Raw genomic sequence first — 11676 nt, forward strand, 5'->3', positions numbered from 1 at the left:
CCTGAACTCACAAAGTCAAACATTTGATTCAGATAAAAACCTCCGGGGTCATTTCTCCTCGTACAGTTTTGATTGGCAGCTTCTTTTGAATTAAACAGACCATTGATTAAAATGACTGGCTCCCAGTCACTGTTTTGAAGGCATTTATCAGCCTGTCTTTTTCAAACTGGTGAGTCTGTTTGGAATCTCTGAGAATGTTAATCAAATCGACAGCTTCCATAGTCTGTGAGAAAAAGACAACAAAGAACCAGGATGTTCGAAAGTTCGGTCACAGTTTCGTATAGTATTTTGAATTATTTATTATTTTTTATTTTCCAATAATGATCTGGTTGAGCTTTAAAGTAAAACTGTTGTCTTACTGCTACTATTTGTTTGTTCTCTTACTGTTTCATCAATTTGTTCGGCAGTTAAAATCTAAAACAAGATCGAGTGTAGTGTGACTCTGTCACCCTCTGAAGAGCAGGCACTGTTAGGCACTGGATAGAACGAGTGGGCTGAGATAATCTGAAGGGGTTTCACTGTTCATTACCTGGAGCCCTTCAAATGTTACACTGATATCAGGACAAGCGGAAACACTGAGACACTGGGATTGAAGTCTCACCTAACAGAGGAGCTGCTTTTTCAAGCTTAGAAATACAGCTGATTTTAAATTAGCAAAATTTCACTTCATTAAAGTAGACAAAAAGGCAACTATCTCTGAACTGTCTCCATTATCTGAAAAACACGGACATTTTACTGATCGGGGAATAATGATCTTGTTCAAAAAATACAAATTAAAAATCAATTCTAATCTTTTTAAAATAACGAACTGATTTAAAGCATTCTCCAACCAAACAAAAGCACCGAGCATTCCCAGGACATTGAGAGATTATGTGAGTGGGCAAATCTGTGGCAAATGGAGTTCAATGTGGGGAAATGTGAGGTCATCCACTTCGGATCTAAGAAAGACAGATCAGAGAGTTTTCTAAATGGTGAGGAGCTCGGAACTGTGGAGGAGCAGAGAGATTTAGGGTCCAAGTACAGAAATCATTAAAAGCTAGTGGACAGTTACAAAAATAATTAAAAAGGCGAATAGAATGTCGGCCTTTATTTCAAGAGGGCTGGAATATAAAGGGGTGGAAGTTATGTTCCAGCTGTACAGAGCTCTGGTTAGAGCCCATCTGGTGGACTGCATTCTGTTCTGGGCACTGACCCTCAGGAAGGATATATTGGCCTTGGAAGGGCTGCAGCGCAGATTCACCGGAATGATATCGGGGCTAAAAGGGTTAAATTATGAGGACAGTTTGCATGGACTAGCCTTGTATTCCCCTGAATAAAGAAGATTATGGCGTGATTGAATTGAGGTTTTGAAGATGATGAAAGGAGTTGATAGGGTAGATAGAGAGAAACTACTTCCTCTGTTGGGGGAGCCGAGAACAAAGGGCCATAACCTTAAAATTAGAGCTCGGCCGTCCAGGGGTGATGTCAGGAAGCACTTCTTCACACAAAGGGTAGTGGAAATCTGGAACTCTCTCCCACAAAAGTCTGTTGAGGCTGGGGGTCAATACAAAATTTCAAAACGGAGATTGATAGACTTTTGTTAGGCAAGGGTATTAAGTATTAAGGAACCAAGGCGGGTAGATGGAGTTAAGCTACAGATCAGCCATGATCTAATTGAATGGCGGAACAGGTTGAGAAGCTGAATTGTCCACTCCTGTTCCTATGTAACATGCTCGAGTGGCTGAATGGACTCATCTTGTTCCTATGTTACATGCTCGAGGGGCTGAATGGACACCTCTTGTTCCTATGTAACATGCTCGAGGGGCTGAATGGACTCCTCTTGTTCCTATGTAACATGCTCGAGGGGCTGAATGGACTCATCTTGTTCCTATGGAACATGCTTGAGGGGCTGAATGGACTCATCCTGTTCCTATATTAACATGCTCGAGGGGCTGAATGGACTCCTCTTGTTCCTATGTAACATGCCCGAGGGGCTGAATGACGTCCAGATCCTGTATAACAGTCTCGAAGGGCTGAATGGCCTTTTCCTGTTCCAGTGCAACAAGCTCGAGGGGCTTAATGGCCGAGTCCTATTCCAGTGTAATAAGCTCACGGTGCTGAATGGCCTTCAGTTCCCGTATAACACGCTCGAGGGGCTGAATGGCCTCCTCCTGTTCCTATGTAACAGGCTTGAGGGGCTGATTGGCCACCAGATCTGGTGTAAGGGGCTCGAAGGGCTGAATGGCCTTCAGTTCCCAGATAATAGGCTCGAGGGGCTGAATGGCCTCCTCCTTTTGCTATTTGACAGGCTTGAGGGGTTGATTGGCCTCAAGTTCCTGTATAACAGGCTTGAAGGGCTGTATGGCCTCCTCCTGATTCTATGTAACAGGCTTGAGGAGATGATCGGCTTCCAGCAACGATGTAACGGGCTTGAGGGGCTGAATGGCCTCCTCCTTTTGCTATTTGACAGGCTTGAGGGGTTGATTGGCCTCAAGTTCCTGTATAACAGGCTCGAAGGGCTGTATGGCCTCCTCCTGATTCTATGTAACAGGCTTGAGGAGATGATCGGCTTCCAGTAACGATGTAACGGGCTTGAGGAGCTCAATGGCCTCCTCCTTTTCCTGTCGAACAGCCGTGAAGGACTTGCCGCCATTTTGTCCAAGATGGCCGCCGTGCCTACAGACATTTTGTCCAAGATGTCCGGCGAACTTGCCACCATTTTGTCTGAACATTCGAGCCGGACCTTTCAGGAGCGAGATTAGAAAACATTTCTACACACAAAGGGTGGTAGAAGTTTGGAACTCTCTTCTACAAACGGCAATTGATGCGAGCTCAATTGCTAAATTTAAATCTGAGATGGATAGCTTTTTGGCAATCAAAGGTATTCAGGGATATGGGCCAAAGGCGGGTATATGGAGTTTGATCACAGATCAGCCATGATCTTATCAAATGGCGGAGCAGGAACGAGGGGCTGAATGGCCTTCTCCTGTTCCTATGTTCCTATGATATTATTTATATGGAATTCCGACAGGCATTTGATAAGGTTCTACACAAGAGACTGTTGGCAAAAATGAAAGTGCATGGAACTTGAGGCAATGTATTGACATGGGTAGAGAATTGGTTCGGAGATAGGAGACAGATTTTGGGGATAATGGGTACATACTCCAATTGGCATCATGGGACTAGTGGTGTCCCCCAGGGATCTGTAACTTGGGTCTCAGCTAGTCACCATATTTATCAATGACTTAGATGAAGGAACAGAGAGTCGTATATCCAAGTTTTCTGATGAAACTAAGTTAGGTGGTAGAGTAAGTAGTGTGGAATGCGATTGGAAAGTTGCAAAGGGACATTGATAGATTAAGTGAGTGGGCAAAACTATGGCAGATGGAGTTCAATGTGGGGTAATCCACTTTGGACCTATGGTCATGGTATTTTCCAAATGGTAAGAAGCTCGGAACTGTGGAGAAGCAGAGAGAATTAACGGTTCATTCACATAAATCAGTAAAAGCTAACGGACGGGTCCAAAAATAATTTAAAGGCTAACGGAATGTTAGCCTTTATCTCAGGGGGCTGGAATATAAAGAAGTGGAAGTTATGTTCCAGTTATATAAAGCTCTGGTTAGACTGCGTCTGGTGTAACTGCGTTCAGTTTTGGACACTGCACCTCAGGAAGGATAGATTGGCCTTGGAGGGAGTGCAGAGCAGATTCACCAGAATGTTACCGGGGCTAAAAAGGTTAAATTATGAGGACAGGCTGCATCGACTCGGCTCGTTTTCCCTCGAGTCTCGAAGATTGAGGGGCGGTCTGAGCGAGGTGTTTAACATGTTGAAATGATTCGATAGAATAGAGAGAGAGAATCAATTTCCTCTGTGGAATCAAGAACGAGGGGGACATAACCTTAAAATTAGAACCATGCCATTCAGGTTCGAAATCAGGAAGCACTTTTTTACACAAAGGGCAGTTGAAGTCTGAAATTCTGTCCCCCAAAAGGTTGTGGATGCTGGGGGTCAATTGAAGCTTTCAAGACTGAGATCGATCGATTTTTGTTGGGTAAGGGTATCGAGGGATAGGGAGCAAAGGCGGGTAAATGGATTTCAGTTACAGATCACCTGTGATCGAATTGAAGGGCGGAACAGCTTCAAGGGGCTTAATGGCCTCCTCCTGTTCCCTGTGGAAATGTTGAGAATATGCTTTGTTGAGGCTGTGACGTCAGGGTCAACCCCTGTCCAAACAAGGCAGGCCACATTTGGGAGTTTAATAACTTTGAAATGAACATTTTTCTTTTGTGACTTGTGCAACTTCGATCAATTGAATAGTTATGAGAGAGTCAATGCAGTCATTCGAACTTCTGGCTAATGACTGAAGCAGAAGTTTCTGTAGTGTAGTGGTTATCACGTTCGCTTTACACGCGAAAGGTCCCCGGTTCAATCCCGGGCAGAAACATTATGTTGGAGCAAATTTATTTTTTCTCTGTGAAATAGCCGGTCCTGTTAAATTTAACACAAATTCGTGGTCTCACGAGCATTGAACATTTTAAACCAACCCCTTAAAAATACACTGTGTCAAATGAGAAGGGATAAAAAGTTCATCGCACAAAATAAATTATTAAACTTTTCCAACTTCCTTCAGTCGCCTTTCATTCTGCAAAATAACGTTATCGGTTAATTAATGGTGATGAAAACAATGATTGTTTTTTTTTTCTTCTCACAGACTTTGAGTCAGTTCATGCGATTTACATAACAAGTGTTCAAAATTTACTTCCCTGAACGGGAATCGAACCCGGGCCGCGGCGGTGAGAGCGCCGAACCCTAACCACTAGACCACCAGGCAACTGTTCTAACAGCCTTATCAGATGTAGCATGGATTTCCCTTTCTCTGTGATTCAGCTTTTAATTTGTTTTCGCTCTTGATTGCGGATATTCCCGTGATTAAATAGGAGTAAATTACAATAGGCTCAGGAAACGGCAACGCATCTAACTCGAAATCAGAAGGCTGCGTGTTCAAATCACGTCGGGGTCACACATGTTCTTCGCGCTGGTTGGAGTCTGAATAATTAGGGAATTCATATTGCATTGCCTTTTTCGCAATAAACAGAACCCTGCTCTGAATTCTGCCTCACTAGTTCCCCAGTGTCAGGGAGAGAAGCGTCTGATTCCCTCATTTATTTTTTGTAAGAAACATGCGCAAACATGCTTATTAATTCAAAATCAGCCTGCAGCTCCACACGCAGAGAGATAAACACAGCCAGAGAGACAGGCAAACACCGGGAAATAGACAAACCTGTTTCTCAGAAAATTGCCTGTACCTCCACGGTCGAATGTAAAGGCTTTTGTTGTTCACTTTCGTTCCACACCTTGGAATTCAGGAGAATCTGGTACATGGTTTGTCGGATAAGGCACGGGCGCGATGGCCCGAATGGCCTGCTTCTGAGCTGTATCCTTCCACGATTCGAAACTCAGCGCCTGGGGCGAAGCCAGCAGCTGCCTCGCTGCAATAATGGACCAAATGGAAACATTTTTGCAGGCCCGGCGAATTCAGTCGGTAACACATGGTTGCGGGTTCGAATCCCACATTGGGCGAATTCTGTTTTAAACTTTTACGCTGCTTTCGTGAGTGAACCCTCCGCTTGCTTGACTGTCAGTGCAAGAGACGAGTCTGTGAGTGCCGCGCAGTGTGCAATGGTCAAAACTTTAAAAGGAGCAGAAGGTTATTCCGGGTTCAGATACACAAACCTCTCTGATGAGCCTGAGATTTTGTCAGAGGTTGCTGCCTCCCCTACATCTCTTGCTCTCTTACGAGGCACTTGCTCCAGTTTCAATTTACAAACTGGGTGAGTTGGTGATCGGGTGTCGGAGAGCTGGTTTGTGATCTGAGCAGGAGACTCAACGGCCCCGGGTGAGACAGAGAAAAAAATCAGTCCAGTCCCGGCCCCAATCTGCGGATGTGGAAGCAAACACGGGAGGAGGGTGCGGTGTGAGGTCCCTGTCAAACCAACTGCCCGAACAAAGCTGGCCACAGTCACAGAATCAGAATGGCTACTCCCTGAGGGTGGGGGAGAGCCGATTCACGTGGAAAAGGATCCGGTCAAGAATGATCTGATTCATCAGGTTAGGGGAGGGAAATTAGGGAGCTCCTTCGGAACGTTAATTATTTGAAAATGAAGACGTTTTCCTGTGTAACTTGTGTTGTTTTGATGAATGACATCAAAACAACACAAGTTACACAGGAAAACGTCAGCTCTTTCAAAGATGAGGCAGGGCAACACGGCCGAATGGCCTCCTTCTGTGCTGTAATATTCTACGATTCCATTCCATGATTTTAGTGTGGGACAGGACAGGTGTTGTTTAAAGAGAAGTAAATCTGTCCCAATCAGAGCAGAGAGAGATGACTGGTCGGTTCCCCTCTGTCCAGTATAAGTCACCAGCGGTTTTTTGTGGTGTAGTGGTTACCAGTTCGCGTTACACGTGAACGGCCCTTGCAATTTATGTTGCAATTGCTGTTTACATTCTATATTAATGACTGAGATGAGGGGACCGAGTGTAATGTATCCAAGTTTGCTGATGATACAAAGGTAGGTGGGAAAGTAAGCCGTGAGGAGGACGCAAAGGGAGGTGGACAGGTTAAGTGATTGGGTAAGAGGGTGGCAGTTGTGGTATAAGGTGGGAAAATGTGAAATTGTCCACTTTGGTAGGAAGAATCGAAAGCAGAATACTTTTTAAAAGGTGAGAGTCCAATATATGTTGGTATTCAGAGGGAGTTGTGTGATTTAATTGAGGTGTACAAAATTATGAAGGGCCGAGATAGAGTGGATGGGATGGACCTATTTACCTTAGCAGGGAGGTCAATAACCAGGGGGCATAGATTTAAAGTGATTGGTGGAAGGATTAGAGGGGAGCTGAGGAGAATTATTTTTGCCCAGAGGGTGGCAGGAGTCTGGAACTGACTGCCTGAAAGGATGGTAGAGGCAGAATCCCTCGTTACATTTAAATAATACTTGGATATGCACCTGAATTGGCGTAACCAAAAAGGCTCCGGACCGAGCGCTGGAAAGTAGGATTCGGCTGAGTGGCGCATTTTCGGCCGGCGCGGACATGATGGGCCGAATGGCCTCCTTCTGTGTTGAACATTTGCTGTGATTCTCCAAAATTGGCATTTGTTTTTTGTAACAGCAAGTCCTCTGATCAGGAATCGAATCAAGGCTGTGGCAGTGAGAATGCCGAATCCTAACCACGACACCACCAGGAAACACATGTCAGGTTTTTAAATATATCTGGGAGTGTTTGTATTAGGTTCAAATAATATTTCTGGTTTTGTGACTCTGTTCGTTGCAAATGTATTTACATATACCTGTATTATTTATTTATTTATTGGGGTGCATATATACTAAAGCTACTTTTGGCGCTGATAAGAGTCTGTATAATTCCGCAATTCATGCTTTAGTTGCGTTTTCACTGGTTCCCCAGTGTCAGGGAGGAAAGTGTCTGATGCGCTCTTTTATTTAATGTTACTAACAGAAGACAAACACTCGTATTCGTTCAAAATCAACCTGCAGATGGACACACACACACAGATAAACACAGCCAATGATATGGACGTTATCTTGGGATTGCTGCACATGGACACCCAGGGGCGAGTTTACTGCAATGACAGACAAGAGTGGTTGGGTTTCTCAGGCCCGGCTCGCTCAGTCGGTGGAACATAACACTCTTAATCTCAGAATCGTGGATTCGAACTCCCCGTTGGGCGAATTCGCTTTTAAACTTTTAATGTTGCTTTCAGGGGTGAACCCAAGCTCTGACTCCCCCCGACCTCCCGTGCAGTGTCACCGCGCACATTGTGGCCGCGCCCGGGCTGATTTCTCGCTCTCTCACCCGGGACCGCTGAGTCTGGTGGACCGTGATCACCAACTCACCCAGTTTGTAAATTTAAACCGGAACTGGTGTCTCGCAAAGCGCAAGAAAACTGGGGAAGGCTGCAACCTCTGACAAAATCTCATTCCCATTAGAGATTTGTGTATCTGAACCCCAAACACTTTCTTCACCTTTTAAAAATTTTGACATTCACTGCACAGGACGCAGCACCAAGAGGCTCGTCTCTTACACTCACAGTGATGCGTAGGGCCGTTTTCACTCGTAAAACAGCTATTGTCATATTGTGATATTGTCTTAGACTCCCTCACCAGCGGAAAGGGTTTGTCTATCTACCTTTCAAAATCATAAAAAGACTTCTATATTCCAGGGGATACAAGTATGTAACCGCTCCTCATAATTTAACCCTTCGTGCTCTGCTAACATTCTGGTGAATCTGAGCTGCGCTCCTTCCAAGGCCAATATACCCTTTTAGAGTAAAAGGGAATCAAACTTGAAATGAGCGTCACTGAGGATCAGTTTTCTCTCACTCAAAGTTATCTGTTTCGTGAATTAAAAGATGCAGCTTTTCAAGAATAAGGGAGCAGCCACTGTCGCCCTTTTTGGCACGAGAAAAAATCTCCTCCGTGGATGTTTATGGAGAGCAAGTTTCAAAAAAATGTTTACACTCGGGAGCTTTTCGCATGTGAAGCAAACGCGATAACCACGACACTACGGAAAGCGCTGCTATCTCATTAAAAACAATGGGGAACTGACTTAGTCTCCTATCTCTGTTCTGACTTGGAATGCGTTGCTTCTCCGTCCAGCAAAACTTAATATGTTACAACACAGAAGGAGATCATTCGGCCCATCGTGCCTGTGCTAGTTCTTTGAAAGAGCTATCCAAGATGTCTCACCACCATAAGCTTTTTCCTCATAAGCCCTGCAAATTGTTTTCCTTTTCAAGTATTTATCCAATCCCGTTTTGAAAATTACTATTGTCTTTCAGGCAGCGCATTCCAGATCATAACAACTCGCTGTGTAAATTATGTTCCCTCATGTCGCCTCAGGCTCTTTTGCCAATTACCTTAAATCTGTGTCCTCTGGTTACCGACCCTTCTGCAACTGAAAACAGTTTCTCCTTATTTGCTCTGTCAAAACCTTTCATTATTTTGAACAACTCTTTCAAATCTCCCCTTAATCTTCTGCGCTTTCAGGGGATAATCCCAGATTCTCCAGTCTCACCACATAACTAAAGTGCCTCATCCCTGTTACCATTCCAGTAAATCTCCTCTGCACCCTCTACAAGGCCTTGACATCTTTCCTAAAGTGCGGTGCTCAGAATTGAATACAATGCTCCAGCTGTAGCCTAACCAGTGTTTTATAAACGTTTAGCATAACTGTGCTGCTTTTGTACTCTATGCCTCTATTATTAAAGTCCATTTCACCAGGCTTTCTATGTCCTCCTGAAGTCTGATACGATCCACCACATTGTTTACTACATTCCCGAGATTCGTGTCATCTGCAATCTTTCAAATTATACCCTGTATACTCATGTCCAGGTCATTAATGTATGTATCAAAAATGAAAACGTTTTGCAGTGTGACTTGTGTGATTTTAAACCTAATTTATACAACATCTTCTCATAATTTAACTTATTGCACCCTGGTAACAATCTGGTGAATTTTTGCTGCCATCCTTCCAAGGCCAATATATCCTTTCAGATTAAAAGGGTATAAACTTGAAATAAGCCTCACTGTGGATCAGTGTTCGCTCATTCAAAGTTATCTGTTGAGTGAAATAAAAGAAAGCGCTTTTAAAGAATAAGGAAGCATCCACGATCGCCCATTTTGACAAGTCTATTTTGTGGCACTTTATCAACCGTCTTTTGAAAGGCCATTTACACAACATCAACCACATTGCCCTCATCAGCCCTCTCTGTCAATTCATCACGAAACTCAATCACGATTTGCCTTTAATAAATCCAAAGTGGCTTTCCTGTCCAAATGACTATTAATTTTGTCCCAGATTATCATTTCTAAAACCTTCCCACCATCGTGGTGAAACTGACTGGCCTCTCGTTGTTGGGTTTATCCTTACACCCTTTTTTGAACAAGGGTGTAACATCTGCAATTCTCCAGTTCTGTGGCAGCAAACCCTGTATCTAAGGAGGATTGAAAGATTATGGCCAGGACCTCTGCAATTTACACCCTTACTTCCCTCAGCAACCTAGCATGCATCCCATTCGGACCAGGTGACTTATCTACTTTAAGTACAGCCAGCCTTTCTACGATCTCCTCTTTATCAATTTTCACCCCATCCAGTATCTCAACTACCTCCCCATTTAATGTGATTTACTGTGATTAGGCAGCATTTTCTACCTCGGTAAAGACAGATGCAAAATACTCATTTAGAACCTCAGCCATGCCCTGTGCCTTCATGTGTAGATCTCCTTTTTGGTCCCTAATCGTTCTTACCCCTCCTCTCACTACCAGTTTGCTATTTATATGCCTATAGACGACTTGTAATGACTTGATGAAGGGATCGAGTGTAATGTCTCCAGGTTTGTTGAAGATACAAATCTAGGTGGGAAAGTAAGCTGTGAAGAGGACACAAAGAGTCTACAAAGGGATACAGACAGGTTAAGCGTGTGGGCAAGAATGTGGCAGATGGAGTATAATGTGGGGAAATGTAAGGTTATTCACTTTGGTAGGAAGAACAGAGAACTGAATATTTTTGAAATGGTGAGAAACTATGAAATGTTGATGTCCAGAGAAACTTGAGTGCCTGGACACCTGAACTCCAGGTTGTGCTAACCTAGTATAATCATCCAAAACCTGATGACGGAGAAAGTCTAAAAAAAACTAAGACAATAAACAACCCTTGGTGGTTTCTGAGAGTCAGCAAAGTGGGATGGTTTACGACCATGAGTTAAGATCAGTGGTGCTTACGTACAGAACAATGCAGCCGAATCGTATAAAGATAGGGCATGCTCCCTTCTCAGATGTTAGAGCTCTCAATGGGGGATAGTCAGAAGTCCATTTCCACAGGCAGTCCGCAAAGGTCAGGTCTGATCTACCTGGATTCGCAGACAGTCCAGGTTGTGTTGATTGCTTGTCATTAATGTAATCTGTAGACAGTTGTATTATAATAATAATACTGTTGAATGTAATGTTGAAGACACCTGTCGTGCAACTCTGTTGTAATCAGTCTATTAAAATTGCTATTTTGTAACCACTCGGGCTAATTTCAAGCGGAAGTTATTGTTGATGGATTAACAACCCATAGTTGCGACAGTAACGGGAGAAATCCGCAAACAAACATTCACTTTAAATAGAAGCATCACACCCATAATTTATATTTTCACACGTTCATTTTTTGCAGTTCTCACCAAAGTCCAAACATCGAAAGTCCACGTGTTTTTCAGAAGATTCCCATCCTGTTATGTATTTTGAGCAGTTTCCTACATGTATAAACATCACACCCATAGTTTATATTTTCACACGTTCTTTTTTGCAGTTCTAATCGAAGTCTAAACACGGAAAGTCTAAATGTTTTTCAGAAGATCCCCTCCTGTTATGTACCTTGAGCAGTTTCCCACATCCATTTCCTGTGATGTGATAATTCTGGGTGCAGGATGAATGGAATTGGATTTGCTGCAGTCCGCTGACAGCAGGCGATGGAAGCGAGCGCCATGCTGCTGCTGACAGGTGACGGCGACTTCTGATGCTGCCTGACATCCGGTGGGAGTGGGCGGGGATTTGAAAGCCAACCCATTCCACCAATCTCGGAGCTCTAAAGCGGTGCTTGACAAACATTGATAGAAACAAACACGCAATGTAGCATCCA

At 43.8% G+C, this 11676-nt stretch overlaps 1 non-coding gene across 1 annotated transcript; it reads left to right on the forward strand.

Annotated features, from left to right (window-relative positions):
* The first annotated feature begins 4350 nt into the window (after positions 1–4350).
* Positions 4351–4423, forward strand: trnav-uac (transfer RNA valine (anticodon UAC)). Its single transcript has one exon. It is a non-coding gene; the product is annotated as a tRNA-Val (tRNA).
* The last annotated feature ends 7253 nt before the right edge of the window (positions 4424–11676 follow it).

This window comes from Heptranchias perlo, unplaced genomic scaffold, assembly GCF_035084215.1.
Source record: "Heptranchias perlo isolate sHepPer1 unplaced genomic scaffold, sHepPer1.hap1 HAP1_SCAFFOLD_55, whole genome shotgun sequence".
Lineage (NCBI taxonomy): Eukaryota > Metazoa > Chordata > Chondrichthyes > Hexanchiformes > Hexanchidae > Heptranchias > Heptranchias perlo.